Raw genomic sequence first — 15,107 nt, 5'->3', positions numbered from 1 at the left:
AGAGGCGCCCGCTGCTTGCAATCACGGGCGCTTATAAAACAGTATCGACCGCCGTACTACAAGTCCTCGCCGGAGTACCCCCCTAGACCTGGAACTTGGAAGGATAGCCAGGATCGAAAGGTGAAAAGCCGCCGTGAGGAGAGGCGATGTTAAGGCAACGGAGGCTGCCGTCAAAGAGAAACAATATAACGTCGAGGCGATGCACCTCTGGGAGAGAAGAAGGGCCGCGAGCTCGAAGGGCAGACGCACCGTGTCCTGATTCCCCAGCGTTCGGGCGCGTCTGGAACGGGTGTGGGTCATACCTGACCACTACACGTCTAAATTCATGACCGGGGATGGGGACTTTGCCGCGTCGTTGCACAGGTTTAGCCTTGCACGCGAAGCATGCTGTAAATGTGGTGGTCCAGAGGATACCTCGGAACACATGCTATACCATTGCCTCGACTCCTAGGAAAGAGAAAAACTCGTTGCTGAAGCGCTCACGGCAGGAGCAGACTGGCCGTGCGGCGACGAGTTCATAACTTCATCAAAAGTTATGTTCCTTGCGTTTAGAGACTTCGCTCATCGAGCACTAAACGCTAAGATGAAGGGCCACCCAAGGGCGTGACTCCGACGATAATTCAGATTCCGGACACGTGGCGTAAACACAGTTCCGCCCCGGTGGGCGCGGCTGTGACGACCATGAATTCGGGAAAGTTCATCCAATCCGTGCGGGATAAATGGCCCGAGTGACGCCTCGGACAAAAGTATAAGTCCAAAGACAAGTTGCGCGTACCGGATGGGGTCACTGGTGCTAGCCCTGCGAGGGGGACTAAGATGGCACAAGTCTATCGAATATCCCTGGGGTGAGGCGCTGAGGTCCAGGGCTACCTTAACTGGCGAATTGGAGGACCTCATAAAAACGAAAGACCCCAGTCCGAGAGCCGTAAACGAACGAGAGGCCAGTCCCCTCTCTACGGCGAAACGAAGTGCATAACCCCGGCTGGCTCGAAGTGAGGGTGCTTGACGCACAAAAATCCCTAACACGGTGTAGGAACGGAAACCTATCATGAAAACCGTACCGCGCAATAAAGGAAGTCTTGCAGTCAGGCTCGACCAGATCGCGAGAGGACGCTTGCGAGCTAGGTAGTTGCGAGTTCCTGGGACTAGCCCGAATCTTGTACCACGGGTGTCGGAGAAGCAAGCCCCCTGGCTCGGCGGCCGCAGCAACTGGCCGAACACCCGAGCGACACTCCGACGGCATGCCTCGAGGCGCGGCCACACGGTTAGCTCCGCGTCGGGCGTCGCGCGTCTGAGGTATAAGAGGATGGACTCGTGGTGGCACCGGGAGTAGCAAGATAGGAGAAGGGGTTGACTCGGAACTCTAAGTCCGCACTACTGGTCGCACGCGTCGCTCACGACCGTCCAAACGGGGATGCTGTCGCGGGAAAACTGGCGCCTGATCCTAGGGGATTCACCAAGGGCTCGCGATGGGGGAGGTAACGCGCCCGACAATATAAAGTTAGTGGATCGTAGGCTGTTCGCTAGCCGAGCATGCTTTATGACGTCTCCCCGTAACATGTAACATTGTCCCTATCTACTCTCCTCTCTAGCCTGCCTTGTCGTGGCGACCCCGCCCGGCCGGTCCTTCGGGTCCGGTCGCTAAGAGGCTATCACACTATTGGCGGCTGCCTAGTGACCTTAAGAGGTTGTGGGGTAACCAGGTTGGCCGTTGCCTTAACTGTCCGCGGTCTGCGTGTAAAACGGATTTCCGGAGGTTGGCATCTACGGTCGTAGCAGCCAAGCATCGATGCGATCAGACTCTGACCAGGCTGGACTATTGAACGCAACGCACGATTGGGCCCGTCGTGCGCCGGAGGGAGCAGGGCTCTTAACCAGGAACCTGGCAGTAGGTCAAAAATGCAGGAGATAACCTTAAATCACAACAATGAAAGGTCTGGTAAACCACAAAGTTGTTACCGGCCCAGTGGACCCGGAATTTACAGGGCTAGTTGGGACGGTGCCTGTAGCCCCACCGTACCCTTCTTTGGCGCTCAAGGGCAATCGAAGTGGTGGTCCCACAAACAAAAACACTGACAAAGGGCTAAACCCTGCATACAAAGACAACCCATTTGGGGCTCCTATGACAAAGTCTTCGCTTTACAATAACGGTAGGACTCCGCGGAGGCGGTGATGACGAACATAATACGGATATGGAATTAGATACCGATAATCAGGAAATAATAAACAATCAGAAAAGATTTAAATCGAATAGTCCTGAAGTAAACCCAGATAACCACCCTTGCTGGTATAAGATCTTACATGGCAGATATGATCACTAGCACCAAAATAGATAAATGGGCTGGTGGAATGGACAATTTCTTGTCCGAGATAATAATTAGTAAAAAAAGAATGGCCTTCGAGGCAGTGGAAATAATTGGTGCAAACGAACACATGACCAAAGAACTCAGAGATACGAAACGGCAAATTTATGATCTTCATGTTATGTTTGGGGAACAGGCCCAATTAGATAAATGTCTGTCACCAAAGAAAACATATACGGGAACAACCTCTATTAAACAGAGTCAGGACAGAGTTTCCCCCTATAGTAGGTCAGACTACCAAAAAAGCTGATAAGCCCAAGACAAATGGTAAGGTAACCGTCAAATCCAAAAGCTCGAGAGCTAAAAATTTACGATAGAGAACATCCCCAATAGCGGATGGTCCTTCCGCGGTTCACGCGGTAACTGTAATGTTGACATCAACCTGTCTAGAGGCCTAGCAGGTAGAATTCGCCAATGGGATATGGATGCTCATAGTGTCACAAGCGATCACTCTCTGATGAGTTCATACTAGTACGCCCGATCCTAAAATGGAGGTAAGTTGACAATGTTGTATTATATGTATGAATATTTTATAAGAGATGTTAGTACGTAAGAAATAAGTTAAGAAAAAAACTATAGATAATAAGTAAAACGGCGAAATTCAATAAGTTAAGCAATACTTAATTATTCACACAAATAGATTAAAATAACAATTGTGCAATTAAGTGTCAGTAAACTTTATATTACAGTTAGCATAGTAAGCAAGATATAATAATAAGAAATGTAAATAAATTTGTTTAATAATTTATTAATCGGGTTAAAATAACAATTACATAATAGTCATAGTGTCATAGTGTCTATGAACTGTAAATTTAACGAAATAATAGAAATATGTAAAACAATCGATAGTAATTCGATTGTAAGTTTAATATATAAGAGAGATGGCTAAGACAGCAAAGGATGCCAGTAGTGGTAATCGTGTGACTCGATTACCACTAGACGTCATATGTGAATAAAGTTCTTCTTTTACGTAATTTTGGTTTTACTTTATTTTTGGTATACGTTCGAGCAATCGGCGTATACGACAAAGTGGCGCCCAACTCATGGCTCGTTAATCTACGGCTTTCTTTTGTGTGTGTGTGTGTTTTGATTATACACGATTTTTCGAGAGATCAGTGTGTGTGTTGAGTATTAAGTACACGCGACATTTTTTTGGATTTCTACAGTTGTGTGCGTTATAGATACACAATTTTTCGAGAGACCGAAAGTGTGTGCATGTGTGTAATAAGTACAGGTGAATTTTTTTTGGGGGGATTTCTCCAAAATGTGAGTATGCGATATATACGAAACAGATTTCTTTTTCTTTTTCTCAATCCAGCATTTGTGTGTGGAGTGATCATACACAATTTCGTCTGGATCTACAGTACATGTTTTCAGACAACGCAGCAAGGTTAGTACATATTATATATATATAATTATTTTCATACCTTTAAATGAATGATTTAAAAAACACCAAATCCGATCTTACAATTACAATTAATATAGCAACAGAAATATATACAAAAAAGAAACCATTTCTGATACAATATTGTATCAATAAAAAATTAAAGTCAACTGGTAACACTAATGAATTGAGAGCTAGTCTTAGTAGATATTTATAAGGCACTATAACATTGAACGACATAGATAATACCTTAAGTGAAGAGGAACGTAACTTAATTTTAATTGAAGCAAAGGGTAATAAAATCGATTTTAAGCAATTAGAAAGAGCAGCAGAAATATCCGAATCTAGCGATTCAAGTCCTGACATAATAAGTAAAGACAATAAATCAATTCCAGGCAGTTTTTCAGATATAACAAAAGATAACTTAAGATTATATGATAACCTAAATACCAGTACAAGTTCATTTTTAAATAAAACTGAAAGTATATTAGAAAACGCAAATACAACTTATCAAAATTTTAAAAAAAGAAAAACCTGAGACCTATCAAAATATATTTAAAGATCTTAACACCGATAATACTTCTAATACTATATATGAAAAATTAATTTTCAATCAAACAGAAAATAGTGTAAATAAGGAGGGACAACTAATAAATTTAAATAAATCTACAAACAATTTTAATTCTAATGAAACAAGTGAAACAACAATATTCGATGACAATAGTACAATAATAATAACAAATAAACAAACAAACAATAACTTAAATTCCGATATTCATTCTATTTCATTGAATAAAACAACACAAAAAATGAACGATAAAATCCTATTGGTCAGACCAGACCATTTCTCGGGTAATGAGGATGTGAGAAAATATTTTAAGCAATATGAAAAAGCAGCAGATGTAAATGGTTGGAAGGACGAGGATAAAGTAAAATTTTTATCAGCCTTCGTAAAAGGTACAGCTAGTACATTTTTGGAGAATTTGGAGGACAAGCATAATAATTGGACATGGAATAATTTGAAACAGGAGTTTCTCGACGAATTTCAACCAATTGGGTACGATACAATTTTAAAAGCTAGATTAGAAACTAGACGACAAGGAGATACAGAGTCTATAATGAGTTTTGTAACTGAAATAGAAAATATATGTAGACAATTAAATAAAAATATGAATGAAGACGAACTTTGCACATATATTTTAAAAGGACTAAAAGAAACAGTCTTACACGCGATTTCATTACATAACAATAGTAATTTAACAGCATTAAAAAAAAATCTAAAAAAATTGGAATTGATGCAATTTCGAATCAATAATCGAGGAACAGAATTAAGTGATTATACTGAAATTCTTAATGAACATGTATCTCAACTAAATCAAAAAACAAGAGAAAAGGTTAGGTTATAAATTGATAATGTAAATTGATGAACTAAAAAGACAGTTAATAGAGAGAGATAGAGAATACAAGAGAGAGATAAACCAGCTAAGGGAAAATATTCAACAAATCAACATTACAGGAAGGAAAAATAAATCAGTAAACTTCGACGATGAAGAAATAAATAATCGATATAATAATAACAATTATAACTATAATGAAGACAGGGGAAGAAGTTATAGAACAGAAACAAACTATCGGGGACAACGACGTGAATACAGAGATAAGAGTCCATACCCAGAAATATTTAACTACAGAAGTAGAGAATCCAGCAGAAATAGACAATATGGTAGAGACAGATCACTTTCTAGAGAGAGACACTACTATAATAATATACAAAACGAGACTAACACAAATCAAGATTATGAAAGGAAACCAAGTTATAAATACGTTCAAAAAAATTATGAACACAGAGATAATTCACGTGATAGAGATCCTAACATAAATACAAACAACGGTAGAGGTTACAGAAACAGATCATTTTCCAGAGATCGAGACAATAATAGAGAGTACAATTACAGCAACAGACATCAATACAGCAGAGAACATAGTCGAGAAAAAACAGCAGAACGATACAGGGGAGATAGCTATAGTAAAGAAGCTGAAAGAATTATATGTTATACTTATAGATGTGACGAAAAAGGTCATTATGCAGATAAGTGTACAAATACAAAAAACTAAAACCTACCGGGTTGGATGAAAATTTCGGAAAATTAACTCGGGAAGAAAAAAAAACAATTAATAAAGAAAATAATACATATCTACACTTTGTAAAAAAATGGTACGAAAATAAAACTATAAAATATGAATCAAATAAAAAGAAGAAACAATTAGGAAAAATAGAGTTTTATCAATAAAAACGCAATTTGAAAATAAAATAGAACATGCAATACTAGACACAGGTTCAAACATTTCATGTATAGAATATTCCTTAATAAAAAACAAAGAAGAAATTGTTCCAGAGAAGCAAACAATTATCACTAGTGCAAACGATTCTGAGTTAAAAAACATGGGAACGATATTATTAAAAATAAATATTCAAGGTACTGACTATGAAATAAAAGCATACGTACTTAAAGGCTTAACATGCAGGTTGTTATTAGGAAATAATTTTTGTCTAAAATACGGTTTAGTAATACATTTCAAAAAAAAGAAATAAGATTTTATACAGGAGATAATATAAATAATATAAAAATGGACAAGATTTGGGCCGAACACAATGGACCACCTACGACACTGTATAAAACAGAGGAAGTAGATAAAATGACAAATGAAAATATTATACAGAAAATAATAGTAACAGAAGACACCTTAATGTCACCCAAAATAAAATATTACAAACATAAAAATTGAAACAAATATAGGTGCACTTGTTGAACAGTCAGTCATTCACCCGGTGGACCGTTTAAGTCAGAAACACTACCTAAAACTGGAAACGAATAAAGTAGGGGAAAAGACCACAGAAATTCAACTATACAATTTTTCAAATTTATATACAAAGGTATACAAAGGTACCGTAATAGGAACAACAGAATATTATACTAAAAAAGACAATTCACTCACAATTAATAAAACAAATAACGTTGTATGTGATAACCAAGGTACAATTATTAAAATTTCTAAAGACCTAACAAATGAACAGGCCGAAAAAGCAAAGGTTCTAATAAGGAAATTTCAACATTTATTTACTTCGGAACAACTGAATCTAAACTGTGCCAGAGTAGAGTAATGTGAAGTTAAATTAAGCTCGAAAGATCCGGTTTTTCAAGAGTAGCTCCAAAGCAAAGAGAAAAGTTAAAAAAAATAATAAATGAAATGATTAATGCAGATATTATTGAACCAAGCAAAAGTAGCTACGCAGCACCCGTTTTTCTCATACCAAAAAAACAAAAAGGGAAATACCGGTTCCTAGTAGATTTTAGGAAACTCAATGAACAAACAATAAATGACAGGCACCCTATTACACGATCACAAGATATATTCAGAGCTCTAGAAGGGGCAAAATATTTTTCAACAGTTGACATGGCTCAAGGTTATTTTCAGATCCCAGTAAGACAAGAAGATAGAGAAAAATTAGTATTTACAACGGATTTTGGATTATTTCAATTTAAACGAATACCACAGGGTTGGAAAAATTCAGCACCAATTTTTCAAAGAACAATTAATCAAATTTTTAGCGAATACCTATACAGATCAATAGTAGCTTATCTGGACGATATTTGTTGTTTCGCAGACGAATTCGAAAAAGCATTATATAATTTAGAGAAAATATTCATCAGGTTAGACGAGACAGGACTAAAACTTAAAACGAATAAATGTTTTTTTTTTCAATCTGAAGTTGAGTTATTAGGGCACAAAATTTCTAAACACGGATTAAAACCATTAGAAAGAAACATTGAAGCAGTAAAAAAATTTCCCAAACCAACTAAAATCAAGGATGTTAGGGCATTTAATGGACTATGTTCATACTATCGAAAATATATCAAAAATTTTTCAAATATAGCAAATCCTTTAATAGACATAACAAAAAAAGACATTGGGTTCAAATGGGAAAAAGAACAAAAAAACGCCTTTGAGGTACTAAAACATGCAATAATATCAGCCCCAGTATTGGCACATTTTAAAGAAGGAAGACCAATTTATATAACAACTGACGCATCATTAGAAGGACTAGGAGGAATACTGGAACAAGAGGACGAACAAGGAAAAAACACCCCATAGGTTACACTTCTAGAAAATTAAAAGGGGGGGGGGAAATTTTTTTTCACTACAGAGCTAGAAATGGCAGCAGTTGTTTTTGTAATTAACTATTTTCGAGAATACCTATTAGGAAGAGAGTTCATTGTATACAGTGTTACGGAATAAACTGTATAAAAAGGTCTTTTTCAAGACCAACAACATCAATTGGGTAAGACAAGTAAGACTGACAGATAAAAACCACACCGGGTAAATACAAATAGCAGAACAACGGTGTGATTTTTATCTGTCAGAACGAATCACGCGGACCAATCAATAACGGACTAGATGGCCGAAGACGGTATAAATACCGGACACTTTCGACCATCTAGTCAGTCTTTTCCAAACCTTCAAACTGTCAACATCAACCAAAGAATCCAGACAGAAGAAGACCCGGACCACCATAGAAACTACCGACCGACAACGACGAAATACCGTTCAACGACATCAATCATCGTTCGGCAGCCGACTACGGACGAAACTGCCGCTCCACGGCATTAACTTGCAGTGTCGGCTGACCGACAACGACGAAACGCCGCTCTACGGCTGCCAGCATCGTCTGGAGAAACCCGGCGCTGACTATCCACGGGGCTACCGCTCAACGGTATAAGACCCGTGTCGACGTGTAATCCGGCGACGACGATCCACAGACGGTGCCGTGTCCCGACGCCCGGCGCTGACTATCCACGTGGCTACCGCTCGACGGTATAAGACCCGTGTCGACGTGCAACCCGGCGCTGACTATCCACGTGGCTACCGCTCAACGGTATAAGACCCGTGTCTACGTGTAATCCGGCGACGACGATCCACAGACGGTGCCGTGTCCAGACGCCCGGCGCTGACTATCCCCGTGGCTACCGTTCAACGGTATAAGACCCGTGTCGACGTGCAATCCGGCGACGCTTCAATAAAACGGCCCTTTTCAGGGCCAACACACTACCCACCTAGGCGCTTAATTAAGCTGTCCTATCCGATACAGGCTCGTTATCGGAATACCGCTTACATAAGTTTGTACCGACATCGGCCGGATCCCACGCCCTATGTATATATATTTTGTAATATAAACTAACCCACTGTATAGTTAGAGCCCGGTAATTGCCCGGCTAAAACCCAAGCGCCCCCGATTGTGTCGACCCACTTATGCAAGTCTGGTCGGAACAAATCGACGCTTTACTCGGCCCCTTCTTTGTCAAATATAATTATTATTTTATAGAAATAGAAACACGTAATACTCAAAACAAAGAAGTGTATTTATTTACGAAACGGGTCGTCCATCCAGACGAACCGTATCAACAGTGATCATTCTAGTTTACAATATTTCAAAACAATGAAAAATCCTTCATCAAGAATAACGAAAAGCATTTTTAAATTAATCGAATATGACTTCACAATTAAACATAAAGCAGGATCAGCAAATTTAGCAGCAGACAACCTCTCCAGCTTTCCTATAAATTTAACAGAGATAGAAAAACTAAATACAAATGTAGAAATCAGTATGGAGGATATTGAACTAGCACAAGCAGAAGATGAATTTTGCTCAAATATGTTAAAAACACTAAAATGGGAAGGAGAAGAAAAATTTAAAAGAAAATCACGAAGATACTGTGAAAAAAATAATATACTATACTACAAACAATGGAATAAAAATACACAGCTAAACCTACTAGTAATTCCAAGAAAATTAGTCAACATTGTACTAAAGTCATATCATGAATCAATTTTTAGTGGGCATTTCGGAATAACCAAGACAATTGCAAAATTAAAACAAAAATATCATTGGAATACAATGATAAAAGACACCACAGATTTTATTAAGTCTTGTATTTCTTGTCAACTATTAGAAACACCGGTCGGTAAAACATCAGGATTGCTACAACCAATACCTCTAGGTTCAGGAAAACCGTTACAAAGATTAACGTTCGATTATTTAGAACCACTACCACCATCCAACGGAAAGAAATACTTAATTGTGGCAACATGCAATGCAACAAAAATGGCTTTTGCAAAAGCAGTAGCAAATGCAACGGGAGCAGAAACAATCAATTTTCATAACATTTAATAACATCATACGGGGTCCCAAAATATTTTTGTAGCGACAGAGGCACACATTTTAAAAATAAAGAAGTAGAGGAAGCATGTAAAAGTTTAGGTATTGTTCAAATATTTTCTAGTGCATATCACCCACAGACGAAGGGAATGACAGAACTAATGAACAAAATAATATGCAATAGTTTAACTCACTATGTTAATAAAAATCAAAAAGACTGGGTATTGTATTATAAATTAGTGGTTTTCGCATACAATACATGCCCGAGCTCAAGGCTAAAAGTAAGCCCTTTTTTTCTATTGCATGGCATTGAGGCCAACCAACCATTAGATAATAAAATTATACCCAACATTGACAATTTTAATCTAGCAAAATCATTAGAAACATTGCAAGAAATTAGGAAAGAAATACCAAATATAATACAAAAAGAACAACAAACACAAAAATTAAATTACGATAAAACACATAAAACTGTTAGCTACCTACCCGGTCTGAAAGTATTAATAAAATTCCAATTTCAGGAAGCAAACAAATCAAAAAAATTAGCATATAGGTATAGAGGACCTTTTAAAATAATTAAAAATATATCTGACGTAAATTATGAGATAGAACTAATATTAAACGGAAAAACAACCACGGACGTCATACACGTACAAAGAATAAAACCTTTTACAGACAGAAAAAAAAACATGTTAATATATATTAAAAAGTAAAACTATAAAAACTAATAATAACCAAATGATATAATTACATAGTTTGTTTTAGAAATATATTTCAGTTCATGATATTGATAATAGCAAGCGCCATCGCAGAGGAAAAAATAAGCATAACAATATCCTCAGGAGCTTTTTTCAATGAAGTACCAGAAGTAATAGTATATGAAATAAGTATACCTCTTATATATACACAAAAAACAATAATAGAAGAGGAAAATAACGTAGATAACTTATTAGAAGTAGAAAATTACTGCGAAAATAAGAAAAATAGCTACTGCTACATTGTACAACAATCCCTAATCTTATTAAAAACCCTTAACATAAATATTAACGAAAACAAGAATCTGGAGAAATTAGCAGAAATAGTAGGAGATAGTAAAAAAAAAAAAACAAGAAAAGAGGCATACAATTCATAGGAGATTTTTACAATTTTTGCTGTGATATAGCAACCGAAAAACAAATAAAACAATTTTATACAAACGAAGACAAATTAAAACAACAAGCTGACAAACTAAGGGACGTATTTGTATCAGATCACAAAGATCTAAACCAGATCACATCACAATTAAATAACTACACAACTGCAACTAGTAACAAACTCGAAAATTTAAAAAATATCTTTAAAACATACCTTACCGAAGAAAAAAAAATGAATTAATGGAAAATACTAAAACTGATAAAGAGATAAAAGGGATGCAGGAAATAATCTTTAATACACTAACAAGAGTTATGAAAATTATAAATTATGAAAGAGACACAAGTACACAAATACATTGTAAAATTGGGAAAATACCCCCAGGACTAATCACTATAGATACCCTACACGCCGATTTACATAAACTTTCGGAAATATTAAGGAAAGATGGATTTGAACTGACAATAAAAATAGATAACCTCTCATTATATTACAATATACCAATAACTGAATGTCAGTTCTCAAAAACACAAGTTTTAATAAAATTAAAAATTCCAATTCGTGAATATAAGTCAGACTGGAAATTATTTCAATATGTGCCAGCCCATTTCAAATATAAAAATGCAACATGCATAATACACTCTGAGAAAACATACATGGCAGTAAATACAATCAATAACGAACATAGGATAATATCTGGGATAGGACTTCAACATTGTGACCCTCCCTTAACAGACCTATGTTACACACCCAGGTTCCCCTCAGACTTAACTCTAACACCGAGATGCGTAGAATCAATTTTCAAAAATTTGCCTCTGGAAGAAATAAACAAATATTGTTACTTTCAATGCGTAACGCAAATAAACAATGAAGAAACATTTATTAAACAAATCGGGGTTAACACATACGCAATAACTAACCCACAACCAACATTATTTATTAGGAAAGAAGTAGGGAACACAACAACGTCACAACAAATTTACATAAACTATGAACACCCCGGACTCATTAAAATAAAATTGCCATGCAATCACGAATTATTTAGAAATGACCAGATACTCATTCCCAAAATGTACCCTTGTGAACTAAGCAACAATAATAAACTAACTATACAAAGAGTGCTACCCATATCATGGACAAACATCAAATCACTTAAAATAATACATGAAGAACAAAAAGAAAAAATTTATTTTACTAACCTAACAGAAATATTAAACACAGACTGGACAAAAGATATTCCAAATTTCCACATTAACAAACAAATTAAAAAATAATGACCAATATTTCAAAGACATTACATTAGACGGGATGCCGAACAGATTAATAGATTAATTTATTAATTAACAGATTAATAGATGACTTTTTAGGAGACATTATTTATATAACTTGGCGCTAACCATTCTAACTATAAGCATAATTTTTATTTGCTATAAGATATACCCAGTGGTCATAACAGTACAATTGCTTATGACAGCACATACATTACCCCCACCTATACCTCCAAAACAATAAATCTAATACTTAAAATAAACTAAAAATAACTTAATTAATTAATTTTCGCTGCACGTGAAAACGTTCCACAGGACATCCATAAGTAAGTAAACGAAAAGTGATCTGCGAAACAAAGACGAACAGCAAAGATACGCAAGTCCATAATTCTCGACCTAAAATATATATATTTTTTTTTCGTACAAATCCAACAACGTACCTTGTATCATAGTTCTGTAATAAGTAAAGATAAAATTGTAATACCAATGATACTGATAGAGGTGTAAAAGTATCAAACCTTGTTTAAATTTTAAAACCATAATATAAGTAAAACTTGTAATTCCCCCTTTTCGACACAATATATTTTTTTTTTTATAGAAAAATGATTTACACTTGTATAATATAATAATATAATGTAAGTAAAACTTGTAATTATCCCTTTCAACAATATTTAAAAAATAAAAAATCATAATTTACACTTGAATGATATTTTCGCCAACAATGTTAATAGCCAAAAATCAGCACCGGCATGTTCGCCGGAATAAAAAGACGGCAACTCGAGCTGACGCACCTAATGTGGAAATTTTATTATTGTATAAGATCTATAGAAAGATTTATTTACACATGTATGGAACCGATCGGGATTCATACTTAAAACAACAGAAGACCCCAGACCCATAGTTTACCAAAGAATATGTTACTAAATTACAAAACAAGTCATTTTAAAAGAAAAAAGAAAATTTTATCTAAAAGAAAAAAAAAAGCAAAAAAAAAATATTTTTTTTAATTCTGGTTTACTCCTCTTCCTCTTCCGCCTCCAGGGCAGCCACGACCACGTGATTTGGCGGTGCCTCAACACCGACCGGCCAATCTACCGTAATCCGCATCGGAATAAGGCCAGCCAATAAAATATACAGAATAAAAAAAAAGGAAAAAAAAGAAGAAAAACAATAAAATACAACATACCAAAAAACACATTCTCTATGCTTGTAACAGTTTCATTGACTTCTGGCATGATAAAAGAAGTAGGTTCAATAAAAATCAAAGATACACTGTGACGGTGTTGTGGAGTGACTTGAGAGAAGTCAAAACAGCTACTAAACCATCAAAAACACTTCAGCAAATACAAAAACAATAAACAAAGAACAAGCATATTCTACGTCAACATATTTCAGACAACACAACTACATAATTCCATAGTCAGTAGTCATCAATAATTAAACAGCGTGACCAACAGACACAAATGCGGCTATTCAATTTAAACTTTTCCATATACGGGGCACAGGTGTAAAATATGAGGTCATATTTTTTGTAATTTCGGGGACTGTTGTATTAAGCCTTAATGAATATTTTATAAGAGATGTTAGTACGTAAGAAATAAGTTAAGAAAAAAACTATAGATAATAAGTAAAACGGCGAAATTCAATAAGTTAAGCAATACTTAATTATTCACACAAATAGATTAAAATAACAATTGTGCAATTCAGTGTCAGTAAACTTTATATTACAGTTAGCATAGTAAGCAAGATATAATAATAAGAAATGTAAATAAATTTGTTTAATAATTTATTAATCGGGTTAAAATAACAATTACATAATAGTCATAGTGTCATAGTGTCTATGAACTGTAAATTTAACGAAATAATAGAAAAATGTAAAACAATCGATAGTAATTCGATTGTAAGTTTAATATATAAGAGAGATGGCTAAGACAGCAAAGGATGCCAGTAGTGGTAATCGTGTGACTCGATTACCACTAGACGTCATATGTGAATAAAGTTCTTCTTTTACGTAATTTTGGTTTTACTTTATTTTTGGTATACGTTCGAGCAATCGGCGTATACGACAACAAGAAAGTAGACGCAACACGCCTGCAGACCAAAATTAAAGAGTACTTGAATATAAAGGAACGTGAACTTGAGTCTAGGCATCTGTCCCACGAAGTCGGTCCACAACCCACATCTTGGGATGACAAAGCTACTTTGCTAACAGAAGCCATCGTCGATGCGTGCGATCAGGTTCTAGCTAAGACGAATAGGAGTAAGGTTACCTTCCCTCCCTGGTGGAACTCCGATATACATAGCTCCAGACAAGAAGTTAAAAGATCACACAGAGGGATGCTCAGGACCAGATCCCAAGAGGACAGGGACACCTTTAAGTCCAAAAGAAACCGTCATGTTGCTTTAATGCGTACAGTGAAAAGGGGATTCTGGATCGATTTTGTTCACCAACAGTCTACCACAGGTAGCAACAAGTGTGGTAAACTCACAAAGTGGCTTGTCCATGGGACTAAAGAGCGGAGCTTACCAACGGTCCTTGAGAAACTGGATAAATCATATACGGTTGGTATTCAGGATACTATCGAGTATCTTATGGATGAACTGATACCGAACTCTCCTGGTGATCCGGCTCCACCGATAACAGAAAAGCACAACCACGAAAATGGCTCTAGTGGCCTTAAGATTAGCTATGACGACTTAAAAACCATTGTTTAGCGCCAAAAGAACCGGGTTCCAGGAGCAGA

Source organism: Aphis gossypii, chromosome X, assembly GCF_020184175.1.
Source record: "Aphis gossypii isolate Hap1 chromosome X, ASM2018417v2, whole genome shotgun sequence".
NCBI classification, from domain to species: Eukaryota; Metazoa; Arthropoda; class Insecta; order Hemiptera; family Aphididae; genus Aphis; species Aphis gossypii.
Note: the sequence above shows the minus strand (reverse complement) of the source record.